Genomic DNA, 13,702 nt, shown 5'->3' on the forward strand with positions numbered 1-13,702 from the left:
AACCTGGGAGTTTGGTCCTGAAGGAATGACAAGTCAAAGCTGGCTATGGAGCTTATCTCCAGCAGAAGGCAGCAGGCAGGAGGCAGAAGTATTATTTATTTTGGTGCATTGACATTGAGGTAGAGGTATGATATGACTCTCAGAAATAGGTAATCACTCTTGGTCCAGAGACATTATATTAATAAAACATCAACTACCAATATCAAAACCTAAATTAAAATTCTTTTGAATAATTTGATAAATATCAGGAAAGAGAAAAAAAGACTAAAATTGAAGTATATAATGAGTTGGTAACAGTACATCTGAAGTGAGTAAATTCCTTTATAAGAAGTCAAAAACTCAGATTATTGAAAACAAAACACTGAGCTATATTATTTTTATGAGGCAGCCTAAAAATATTATAGAACTAAAAAGAGGAACATGCACAAGTGAAATAACAGAACAGCAGGCAAAGTGGAATTTAAGGCCAAAGGGAAAGTTCCCAGGAAGCAGACAGCATCCTCAAATTCGGATGCTCTGGGGAGGGTTTTCAAGGGTGGGGCAGTGTTGAGGCTCCCGCAGGTGACACTCTGTAGTGGCAAATGTGGGACTGTCTTCTGCCAAGGCTCGACAGGGTGGGGAAGGGAGTGGCTACCAGGACCGGAGGGAAGAGTCGGTGGGAAGGACCCTGAAGCCATTGGGGAAACACTGGCCCCAACCTGAGCTGAGCCCTTGGGAAAGGAACGGCCTCTCTGCAATCTGTGGGCCAAGGCGCAAAGCCCCCCAGGGTGCAGGTCAGCCTCTTCAGACAGACAGCAGGGGCAGGGATCCGGAGGGACCAATGTGACATCCACAGGCATCACTAGGGAAGAGATGTTTTGCAAAGGTAAAAAGAATAATCAACTAAAAAGGTAAACCACCAAGAACCTTTATGCACCAAACCACATACACAAAAACACCGAAAATGCAAAGAGAACTTGTTAAAATACAATCCCAGTGGGAAGCTTTAACATCCCTCCCTCAGAATCTGACTAATCAGGAAAGAAATGCACAAACACTCAGGGTTTAAATCGGATGGTGTGTGTGTGTCTGTGTGTTTGTGTGCACGCGCGCGCACATTCACGCATGTGGGGAGGGGTACATTCTTTTCTTATAATAGACATTTCCCAAAATTTCAAGTTCTTAATATCAAAGATGTTTTTCATAAAAATTAACAGTTCTTCTTAAATTAATATGGAGACATGATGCAGGTTTTTTTTGAGGCAGGGTCTTGCTCTGTTGCCCAGACTGGAGTGCAGTGGCACAATCACAGCTCACTGCAGCCTTGACCTCCCAGGCTCAAACCATCCTCCAGCCTCAGCCTCCCAAGTAGCTGGGACTACAAGTACACATCACAATGCCTGGCTACTTTTTAAAAATGATTTGTAGAGATGGGGATCTCCCTGTGTTGCCCAGGCTGGTCTCAAACTCCTGGGCTCAAGCGATCCTCCTGCCTCGGCCTCCCAAAGTGCTGGGATCAGTTCTAGTTAGAAGCTCCAAGGAGAGCTTTTGGGTAGCATGATCACTTAGTTCCAATGTTTAGCAGGAAAAATAAATGTATAAGAATACCAAGAGTGTTGTAGACAAAAAAAGAGTAGGAAGCTGGCACCAACATAGTCAAATGCCCAGAAGAACAAAGCGGAAGCCAGTGGCCTGCCAAAGCACACACAGAATTCAGTACGTGGTTAAAGGTGGTGTTTCAAGAGTGTGAAGAAGCCATTCAATAAATATTTTGGGGGCAGTGCCTATATATGTAGAAGAAAATAAAAGTTAATGCTTCCTTCATACCACATGCAAAAATAAATTCTAAATGCATTAAGAACTTGATATGGCCGGGTGCTGTGGCTCATGCCTGTAATCCCAGCCCTTTGGGAGGCTGAGGCGGGTGGATCACGAGGTCAGGAGTTTGAGACAAGCCTGGCCAATATGGTGAAACCCCATCTCTACTAAAAATACAAAAATTAGTTGGGTGTGGTGGTGCACGCCTGTAATCCCAGCTACTCAGGAGGATGAGGCAGGAGAATCACTTGAAACCAGAAGGCGGAGGTTGCAGTGAGCCGAGATTATGCCAATGCACTGCAGCTTGGGTGAAAGACAGAAACTCTGTCTCAAAAAAAAAAAAAAAAAAAAAAAAAAAAGAACTTGACATAAAACAAAGTCACAAATGAATAAAGAATATGTAGCAGCATATTTTTGAAATTTTGTGGTCAGGAAAGCAATTTTATATAGGAAATTAAATTCGGAAACCATAAAGAAGATGGGGACAGATTTGACTACTTGAAGACAAAAATGTACAGGTTAAGGACACTAGAACAAAGTTAAAAGCAAGGCACAGAAAGGTGAGAATACATGCCACGTACAAGCCATGATTGGAGTTGTATCAGTCTACAAAGAACTGCCTGGGACTGGGTGATTTATAAAGGAAAGAGGTTTAATTGACTCACAGTTAAGCACGGCTGGGGAGGCCTCAGGAAACTTGCAATCATGGCAGAAGGGGAAGGGGAGGCAAGGCCCCTTCTTCACAGGGCGGCAGGAAGGAGAAGTGCCGAGCAAAGGGGAAAGAGCTCCTTATAAAACCATCGGATCTCGATGAGCGCTAACTCACTATCACAAGAACAGCATGGGGAACCGCCCCCATGATTCAGTCACCTCCACCTGGTCTCTCCCTTGACAAGAGGGGATTATGAGGATTACAATTTAAGATGAGATTTGGATGGGGACACAAAGCCTAACCATATCAGTAGCTTAGGAAAGCAACCATAGATCAATAGAGACAGTCTGGCATAAAGCTAGACAGACCATACAAGCAAGTCACAGAAAAATAATTCGGATGGCCAATAAGCATATAAAAATACTGCCAGTGAAGCTTCCTTGTTCTGAGGCTGGCTTAAAATTCTGTTCAAGCCCTTGTTTCAGTTCTGTTGAAAGTATTTTGCTCCATAAGAAGTATTAAAGTTTTAAGAAACTGATTCTGGAAAGTCTGTATTTGAGGCAGTTACCTGATCTGTTACCTGATCTTTTAATTTTGATCAAGTCTGACAGCTACAAATGACAATTCTTTTTTTTTCTTAATTTGCAAATTTTTATTCATTATATAGAGTGATCAATCAAGTTGTCTCATCATGTTAAGGGCACTCTCCTGATTTTGGCAGAAACGCATTCTTTTCACATTTCATAAGTTAAATAAGGTTTTAAAAATGTTCCTATTCTTTAAGCACAGAAATTAAAAGCTGGACAGAGGGAGCAGAGCATGCGACTTACCGTAGGACAGCATGTGTCACATCAGGAAAGCTGCTGGTTGGACATCAATTGCATTTTAATTTCACTTTTAGTGTGTTTCTAATTTCTTTTCCATGAGCTGCCTCTTTCAAGGTTAAATGAGTTGTTCCCTTGGCAGTTTCAAAAATAGCCACTAATACTTTAGAGATCACCATTCAAGCCTTAAAAATCCTCACACATTCCATGGGCCAATTTAATTAATGTTGGTTTCTAGGATTGAGATCTGAGGCTATTTGAATAAAATGATTAAATTAAGGATGGACCAGATCATCGTGGGCATTTTGGGTAAATCAGAGAAACCGCAGTTTCCCTGAGGCTTTCTGGGCAGCATCCTTGATCATGAAAGTGACACCTCTGCTCATGGTTCTTATCCTTGACTCAGTCCTCCTGGAACAAAATTACTCTTGGCTCCCATCTGGTCCTGGACTTCCTATGATGTACTAATTTTTCTGTCCTCTTGTTTCCCCCCATCTCTGCCAGTTTTTAGAGTCTTTTAAAAGAGATTTATTTGATGACTTGGAGATATATATATATGACAGGTGAACCCTTATGTGTTTGGGGAGGCATGTGGAGCTCTCAGTCTCTTTTTAAGACTTAAATATTTGCAATATGCACATTACCTGGATCACTTAATTTCCAACAACAAACACCAACCAGGTGCATGGCAGGATATTCATGCCACAGGTCTCTGAGAAAGGAAGAATTTGTTGTCACCTTTTTAGAGAGCCTGTGAGAACAAAAGTAGACTTAGCTGATCACAGCCTTCTACAATATCCACCCAGATTGCCTCCCCCACTCCTTTGTTCCCAATCCCTCCTCCTGACACAAACATTTAAAAAAAAAATGAGTGTCTCAGAATTTAAATCCCATTTTCCTTCTGGAGATTAAATCAGTTTGTGTGTCAAAGGGCTTGGAAATATTCCTATGTTATAGTGCAATCATTTTATTTCTGAGGTTCTGTCTTAAGGAGCTAATACCAAATATGGAAAAAGCCACACGTTCAAAGATATAAATTGTTTCATTGTTCATACACTAAGATAGGATCATCTGCCCTCTCTTGCCTTTGAGGCAGAACACGTATCCCCCCCCTCTACAAGGGATCTGGGCCACTCCAAAGAGTATAATACAATGGGGTCTTTTGTAAAAGAGAGAAAACAACAGAGACTCTACTAGCAAAACAACACACGGCAGATGACAATAAGATTCACTGCTTTCCCGACTATCTCATTCCTGGGGGAGCTGTTCTTCTTCCCCTCCTCTGCCATGTACTGGAGAACTTGAAGCCCTCCTTCTTCAAGAAAGAAAACTGTTGGCTGAGAGTCTCTGTCACGAACCAAGTATGAGAAGAGCACAAAAGACTCTGGGACAGGACAAAAAGAAAAGGTTGCGGGATGGGGAACCACAGGGATTGAAAAGCATGGGAGAAGAGGAAGGTAGACCAGATGCCCCAGTGGGCTGGTGCCTCAAAGGGGAAAGTAGCAAAGGATTTTCTGAGTTCTTTCAACTCTGTATGTGCCTATTCGTTCAGTAGAAATATTTTCTTTTGGTACTGGACCTCCTTGCTTGGGTTCCCTTGAAAACAGAGACAGAGGCAAGGATGAAAGTGGTTGTGCCTTATTTGGGAGGTACAGACCGGGGGGCAGCAAGGGTGAGGGTGCGGGGCTGGAGGCAGGGAGAGGTGGAGACCATGTGGAGTGACGCAGCCCTGTGCACCCTGCAGCTCACACCACGCGTGCATCCACTTGGTGTGAGGGCTGCAAGAAGCCATGCCCCAGAGCACCACAGGCCCCGAAAATAGAGGGGGCCAGCTGCTGGCTGCCCTCTGATCTCTGTTTCCCATTGCTCAGTGCTTGCCTCTCCTGGCTGCGCCACCTGCCTTTCTGTCCCTTGAGGCTGCTTGGAACTCAGGTGCACGCTCAGCAGGATGGGAAGAAGAAGCAGCAGCAACTAGACACTCAGCCACGTGGGGCCGGGAGCAGGCCCAGCACCCTGTGCAGGGACCGTGGCTCTGGAGCTGGAGGAGCAGCCGGGAGGCCGGCAGTGCAGAGGGAAGCCAGGCAGTGCTGCAAGTGGAGAAGGAAATGAGTACAGTGATAAAAGCAAAAATGTGAAATTAGCTATACGGCCAAATGGTAAGCCAACCATCTACCTAGTGGATAAAACATTAATCAGCCATTAACATAATTTAATGAAGATAACCCTATAACACAAGAAAACGTTTATAAAATAAATTTTAAAAATTCATCAGTATTCCAGGTTACTGGTATGCTATGATTACAGTTATGTTAAAGCCAAATAAAAGTTGGGAGATTCACTTCTGAAATGACAGAGTGAGGGTTAACAGATTGCTCCTCCAAAAAGCTACTAAAAATTGGACAAAATTGTGAAAAACAACCATTTTAATGCTCTGGAACTCATCAAAAGTCATATAATAAACCTTATAAAAATGAAAATATAGCAAATTTATGGGACACAGCATGGTGAGAGGTAAATTGAAGTCACTAAATGTGCACATTAGAAAAGAAGATCTGAAATCAGTAATCTAAGCTACCACCTTGAGAGCCTAGACAAAGAAGAAAATAAACTCAAAGCAAAGAGAAAAACGAAAATGTGAAGAAAAGAGAAATCTGTGAAATTGAAAACATAAAAACAATAAATACAAGCAATGAAAGAAAGAGCTTGTTCTTTGAAAAGATCAATGTAACTGACAAACTTCTAGCAAGAATGACGCAGAAAAAAAAGAGAGAAGACACAAATGACCAGGATCAGGAATAAAATAGACATTACCACAGGCCATGTGGACATCAAAGGGACATTAGGGAAGTATGTGATCAACTCTACATACATAAGTGTGACAACTTAGAAGAAATGGGTCAAAAATTTTCCTAAAAAGATGCAAACTGCCAAAACTCACACCATATAAAATGTATGTTTTGAATAGCCCTATAAATATTAAGAAAATTAAATTTTAATTTTATCCCCACACCGCTACAATCAAACTTAAAGAAGTCTCCAGGTCCAGATGGCTTCTCTGGACAATTCTACCAAATATTTAAAGAAAAATCAACACAAATTCTACACAGCATCTTCCAGAAAACAGAAGAGGAGGGAATATATCCCAACTTATTCTATGAAGCTAGTATTATCCTGATCTCAAACCAGACAAAGAATATACAAGGAAGGAAAACTATAGACTAGTATCCCTCTTGAACATAGATACAGAAATTCTTAACAAAATGTTAGAAACCAAATCCAGAAAACAAAAAAGATTAACATGATCTAATGTTATTCATTCCAGGACTACAAGACTGAATTAACATGCAAACTTCAATTCTCCTTGTATACCATATTTACAGAATAAAGGAAAAAAAACATATTCTATTTACATTCATCTCAATAGGTAGAGAAAGAGCATTTTTGGACAAACTAAAGAACTATTCATGATAAAAGATAAAAAAACCTCTCAAAAACTCAGAGTGAAAAAGAACATCCTTAACCAAATAAAAATAAACGGTAAAGGACAACTATGAAAAGCTTGCAGCTGACTTCATCCTTAATGATTAGAGACTGAGTACGTGCTCCCTTAGATCAGCAACACGAGTCGGATGTTCTCTCGACACTCCTAATTAACACTGTACTGGAGGGTCTAGCCGGTGCAATAAGGCTAAATAAAGAAATAAATGTAACCAAATTTCAAAAGAAGAATAAATAAAATGTCCTTTATTTTCCGATGATTTGAACCCATATGTAGAAAACCCTAAGAAATCCACAAAAAGCGCCTAGAATGCGTGAGTGTACCTGGATTGCGGGATACGAGGTCGGTGTACAAAACTCGGTTGTCTTTCCACAAACAGGCAATGAACAATCTGAATATGAAAGTAAGAAAACAGCTCCATTCAAAAAGAATGTCTTACCGTAGAGCGTTGAAACCAGCAACCAGGCCTCATTTAAGGATTGCCATGGTGTACCTCAGAGAAAGGGTCCATGAGGCCAGATTTGCATGGGGGATGGGAGAAAATAGTTTAAAAACATAGGTCGGATCTGCCGTCCTGTCGCCCACACACAGGAGTGAGGCACCAGTGCTGGGGAGGAACGCTGGGGACTCAGAGGCAATGCAAATACAGTTGACTTCTAGAGAGGGCGCTAAGGTCGGCCCAGAAACCGCGTCCAAACCAGGCTGCATTCCAGTGGGGCTCAGTGCCTGGCAGCTACGGAGCGAAGCCCCAGGGAGGCTCCAGGCTGCGCTGGTTTCCTGGGTCGCTATGACACAGCTGTGCAGACTTAAAGCAGCACAGATTTATCATCTTACGGCTCTGGGGGTCAGAGGTCAGAGCCTTGTCAGCAGGGCTCCTGGAGAGAATCCTTGTCCCTGCCTCTTCCAGCTACTAAGCGGGTGCCGCACCCCGGGATCCGGCCTCAGTCACTCTGACCTCCGACCCTCCCGCCTCCCACCCGTGTGATTCCAGGAAGCCCGCCCCGTCACTCAGGAGAATCTCCCACCCCCAGGTCCCCAGCTCCCTCAGTCTACCAAGTCCCTGCTGCCAGGCGAGGTTTTGGGGATTAGGATGTGGACATGGGTGGGGGGCGTTATTCTGGCTACAGGAGAAACTAGGGAGGCTCGGGAAAGGAACCAGGGGATAAGGAGGGCGCCTGGGAACTGCGGAGCCCACAGGCAAGGGGAAGATACTTTTTTTTTTTTTTTTTTTGTTGAGACAGAATCTCGTTCTGTCGCCCAGGCTGGAGTGCAGTGGCGCGATCTCGGCTCACTGCAACCTCTGCCTCCCGGATTCAAGCGATTCTCCTGCCTCATCCTCCAGAGTAGCTGGGGTATTACAGGCCTGCGCCACCACACCCGGCTAATTTTTGTATTTTTTAGTAGAGAGGAGGTTTTGCCATGTTGCCCAGGCTGGTCTCAAACTCCTGGCCTCAAGTGATCCGTGTGCCTCGGCCTCCGAAAGTGTTGGGATTACAGGCGTGAGCCACCGTGCCGGGTCTTGTTTTATTTGTTTTCATTGTTGAAAGCAACCTCAGCTCTTTTCCAAAGTCAAATGTAGAAAGACACTTAATAAAAATGGCAAGTCCCTCCCCACACACCTGCCTCTCATCAGAGGTAATAATGCAAGTTAAACTGTTTTCCACACAATTACAAATAATTTCTATATTTTGCCACACATTTTCTTTTTTCTTTTTTCTTTTTTTTTTTTTTTTGAGACGGAGCCTTGCTCTGTCCCCCAGGCTGGAGTGCAGTGGCACGATCTCAGCTCACTGCAAGCTCCGCCTCCCGGGTTCACGCCATTCTCCTGCCTCAGCCTCCCGAGTAGCTGGGACCACAGGAGCCCGCCAACACGCCCGGCTAATTTTTTGTATTTTTAGTAGAGACGGGGTTTCACCGTGTTAGCCAGGATGGTCTTGATCTCCTGACCTTGTGATCCGCCTGCCTCGGCCTCCCAAAGTGCTGGGATTACAGGCTTGAGCCACCGCGCGATTTTCACATGGTTGCTGTTCAAATGAGATGGGAAGGTTTGTAAAATGCCTGCACAATAAATACATTTTTCCATATAATCCTTTTGTTCAATCGAGTTTTTTAAAGACAGGTTTCCTGAGGCATAATTTGCATACATTAAAATTCACCCCTTTAATGTGTAGGTCTGAGTTCAGTGCTGACAAACGCATAGGGTCATGAAACCACCTTTACACTCAAGACAGAAAAGTTCCACCCCCCAATTCCCTTGTGCCTCTTGGTAGACAATTCCTCCCTGACCTGGCTACACCTGCTCTGTTTATGGGGCCGCCACACTTTGTCTTTTCTGGAATGTCATATAAAGGAAATCATGTCATGTGTAGCCTTTTGAATTTGGCTTCTTTCACATGGCATAATCTCTGTGTATTTTTAGTATGACTCTCAGTCTATTATTTCCCGGGCATCAGAAGTATTTTTGGAGATTTTCTGGAAATCCACTTTACTCTGACTCTGCACATCAATCTCACCGGGGAGGCAGGAAATGCAGCCGCTGCTGTTCTTGGGCCTCCACCCCATGCTGGGTCTGGGTCTTTCTTGGTTCCACACCAGGGGCTGCTGAGATGCCCACCATGCACTGGCACTGCGGTCCCTCAGGTATCCCCTCTGCTTCCAGCCGGGGCCCAGCAACCTTGCAAGAGGCCGGAAACTCCAGTCCAGAATCCCGCTCCCTGGGGCACCACCGCGTTGGCGCACAGCCTCACTCCCTGCACTTTCCACAGGGGCATGCCCTCCCGCCCCTGGTTCCCTCAGTGAGCTTAGACTGCTGAACACCAAAGCTTGGTTGTCTTGCCACAGTGCCTTGGGGGCAGGAAAGCCCTGAGCAGGCCACCTTGAGCCGGGGAAAGAGTACCTGTGGTCCCAGCTACTCAAGAGGCTGAAGTGGGAGGATCGCTTGAGCCCAGGGGGTTGAGGCTGCAGTGAGCTGTGACCACACCACTGCACTCCAGCTTGGGTGACAGAGCGAGACACTGTTTCTGAAAGAAAAAAGAAAGTCCAACTCACCTTCTCCAAAACTCTGTGTGCCTTGTGAGATTTATCAGTGTGTCCTTGGGAGCTCCACGGGATGAGCAGCGAGGTAAGTTCTACCCAGAAAGTCTGGTTCCTCTGGGCCTAAGGACACAGCACCACTGACCAACAACCCAACCACTGGCCTTGCAACTGACAGAGCCTGCTGGCTGGGCAGCTGGAGTCATGACTGCCAGGAACAGAGAGACAGCTGGGGGTTTCACATCCTCCTTGCTGGCTCTGCAGAGAAGGTCCCCCAGGCTCACAGCTGGGCCATTTGAGGCCTCTTGTCACACCTCGCTGTGGGTTCTCTCTCCCCAGGAATGGTGAGCCTCTGAGGAACCACACCCGTCCTGTCTTCCCGAATGTGTCCACCTGGGAATTTCTTTTTCTGTCATTCGCTCTTCTCTCTCTGCATCCTCTCATCTACTTAAAGCCCTACTTACAGGAGATTTAAAATTTTTCTTTTCAATTATAGGTCTTCCCTGATAGTAAATAAATTCCCCCGCAAGCCCTTCCATTTTACAACTTGCATTCACGTCAACTCTTTTCTTTCAGCAGGAACCTCATTTCCTGTTTCCTTTCTCTCCAGTAAATGTGTGTGCCAGGTATTGGGGCACTGCCCACTGCCTTTTATGTGGAGAGCTCAGGTTTTTGTTTGGTGTTCATCACCCACAAATGCTCGGTCTGGTGTGTGTGCCCAGCACGCTGTGGGGAGAGATGGGATGAAAGGCACTGGGCATCTCTGGCTCTCCCTACCCTCTTTGTTCCAAGAGTTGTTCCACTTGGCTGTGGAATGAATGGTGAAGTGTGAATTTTGGGAGGCTTCACAGGGAATAGATTGCCCGTTGTGATGAATGCACTTTAGAAATGATAACAAGAACAAAGTTGACTTTGAGCCTACCGATCTCGTGCAGCAGTGCTCAGGGAAAGATGATGGACTTCAGAATGCCTGCACAGCCCACCTTCCAGAGTAGGACGGTGCCCATCTACACTCTGTAGCACTACTTCCTGGTGAGGGCTACCAATAACTAGGTCCTGGTCAGAAGTTATGCTGACAGAAGAATAATGGACTAAAGTGGACCACACGCAATTTGAAGGGGATGATTTTAAAGTACTGTGGTGGGTCCATCAAGCTCATCTTCATAAAACAAGATGCGTTTGTGCTGACATTGGCTTTTGGGTGACAGGGACCTTGACTGGAGACAAGAGAGGCAGTAAAATAGACTCTAAAACAGCCATTCAATGTTCAATGTTTAGAGCACAGTACAGTGTGGTGTCATTCTGCCCCCTTGGGTCAGACCAAACCCGCATTAGTCTGCTGGATAACAAATTACCCCAAAACTTAGTAGATACAAACAACAAGCGCACACTTTCTCTCCTGATTCCTGTGACTCGGGAATTTGGTAGCAGCTTGCCTAAGTGGTTCTGGCTTGGGGGTCTTATGAGATTGCAGTCAAGATGAGAGCCAGGAGCAGTCATGTGAGGGCTTGATGGAGGCTGGAGAATATTCCATGGCTGATGGGCTGGTATTGGCTGCTGGTGGGAAGCCTCCATTACTTTCCATGTAGACCTCTCCCAGGGCTGCTTGAGTGTCCTTACAACATGGTGGCTGGGTTCTCCAGAGTGTGCAATGCAGGAAAGAGAGGAAACTAGGTGGAGGCTTTATTTTTTAAAAGAGATTTTGAATAACCTAGCCTTCCTAGTGGAAGCCACACAGTATCTCTTCTGTCCCTATCTATTCATTAGACATGAGTCATTAAGTCCATCCACCACCCAAGGGAAGGAGACTTAAACTCCACCTTTTAAAGCCACCATGATATGGTTTGGCTGTGTCCCCACCCAAATCTCATCTTGAATTCCCACATGTTGTGGGAGGGACCTGGTGGGAAGTAATTGAATCATGGGTGCAGGTCTTTCCTGTGCTGTTCTCATGATAGTCAATGAGCCTCATGAGATATGATGGCTTTATAAGGTGGAGTTTCCTTGCAGAAGTTCTGACTCTTTGCCTGCTGCCATCCATGTAAGATGTGACTTGCTCCTCCTTGCCTTCCACCGTGATTGTAAGGCTTCCCCAGCCACATGGAACTGTAAGTCCAATTAAAACTCTTCCTTTTGTAAATTGCCCAGTCTCAGGTAGGTTGTTATCAGCAGTACAAAAACCTGCTTTTTTCTGTCACCACATGCATTGCCGTTGGCTGACACATCTCCTAAGGCTTTTTTAATATCAGTTCACCCCTATGTTTCACTTATTTTCCTCAGCAATTTATTTGCTGAAGGAACTAGGTCGCTTGTTCCGTAAGTTACTCCAGGTTGGATCTGTGCTGTCCAAGAGCAAGTGTTTTCATCGACCCAGGACCAACCTCAAGCCCTGGACTCACACCCAGGCGGTCAGGGGACTGTCTGGTTGAGGCAGCAGAGACTCCAGGTGGTGGGGCCTCTGTATCCCCTGCCCGCATGCTGCTTCCCCTTCTTCTCACTACATGCTTTAAATGGGTGTAATAAAGCGAGGGCTCATTTGTCTTCATTTGCTCTGGGGCTCTGTGTTCTGTGGCCTCTGGGATCACCTATCTGAGAGTGACCTTGAGACCATGCTTGCATCAAGATCATTCCCCACACAACCGCCTGTAAAAATCCTTTGATATTTATTTCCATTGCAATTTCAGCTACCTGAGCATCATTTAGGGAGAATTAACTTCTTCATGACATCATCTTTTCAATTCAGTATCTCCTCCATTTGTTTAGTATTTATTTCTCACAGTAATGCTGTTTCTGCACAGAACTGTTGCATACCTTATGTTAAATATATTTGATAATCGATGTTTTTAAAACTGGCGTTCCTGATTAAACTGAGGTTTCTGTTTGTTACTGGTGTATAGAAATACAACTAAAAAAAAAAAAAAGTTGACCCTATAGCTGGGCGTTGTGGTGTGCGTCTGTAGTCCCAGCTACTCCAGAGACTGAGGTAGGAGAATTGCTTGAGCCCTGGAGGTCAAGGCTGCAGTGAGCTCTGATCACACCATTGCACTCCAGCCTGGGTGACAGAGTGAGGCCCTATCTAAAAAAAAAATGTTGACCCTGCACCCATAAACGATTTAAACTCACTTATTAATTCTAATTATAGTTGAAGTCTTTTAAGATTTCTACATGCAAAATCGTATCATCCACTAATAGAATTGTTTTTTTTCCTACCCAATCTTTTTTATTTCCTCACCTTATTGCATCAGGAAAAACCTCCAGTAAAAGGTGAACATACGTGGGTAAGTGAGCATTCTTGTTTTTTCCTAATCTCAGAACACTATCAACATTTTACTATGTTCCGTGTGACGCTTGCTGTAAGGTTTTTGTAGTTTCCCTTAATTTGGATAAGATAGTTTCATATTCTTACATTACAAATGTGTATTTATTAAACACTTTTCTGCACAGATTAAGATAACCAGATGATTTTCTTTTTTCTTTCTTGTTAATGTGATGAATTATACTGGTTAATTTCCAAACATTAACCCATCTTGTATTCCTGGAATAAACCTGACGTGCTCGTGGTTTCCATCTAGGCTCATGAGTGGTTAGTGATGTGGTTTGGATATTCGTCCTGCCAAATCTCATGTTGAGATGTAATCCCCAGTGTTGGAGGTGGGGCTCGGTGGGAGGTGGCTGGATCACGGAGTGGATTTCTCATGAGTAGTTTAGCATCATCCCCTTGGTGCATCCTTAAGATAGTGAATCACTTCTCCCGAGATCTGGTTGTTTAAAAGTGTGTGGCACCTTCCATCTCCCTCTCTTTCTCGCTCCTGCTCTCAATGGGTGATGTGCCTGCTCCCGCTTCACCTTCCTCCATGAGTGAAAGCTCCTTGAGGCCTCCCAGAAGCTGAGCGGATG

General features: G+C 44.7%; 1 long non-coding RNA gene across 1 annotated transcript in view; it reads left to right on the plus strand.

Annotated features, from left to right (window-relative positions):
* The window catches only part of LOC131383184 (uncharacterized), a 31,362-nt gene extending 18,279 nt beyond the window's left edge, over positions 1 to 13,083 (plus strand). The window contains exon 3 of the long non-coding RNA XR_009213002.1: positions 13,051 to 13,083. This is a non-coding gene — a long non-coding RNA (uncharacterized LOC131383184). The remainder of the gene's footprint in view (positions 1 to 13,050) is intronic.
* Positions 13,084 to 13,702: the final 619 nt, after the last annotated feature.

Source organism: Hylobates moloch, unplaced genomic scaffold, assembly GCF_009828535.3.
Source record: "Hylobates moloch isolate HMO894 unplaced genomic scaffold, HMol_V3 SCAFFOLD_4, whole genome shotgun sequence".
In the NCBI taxonomy this organism is placed as follows: Eukaryota; Metazoa; Chordata; class Mammalia; order Primates; family Hylobatidae; genus Hylobates; species Hylobates moloch.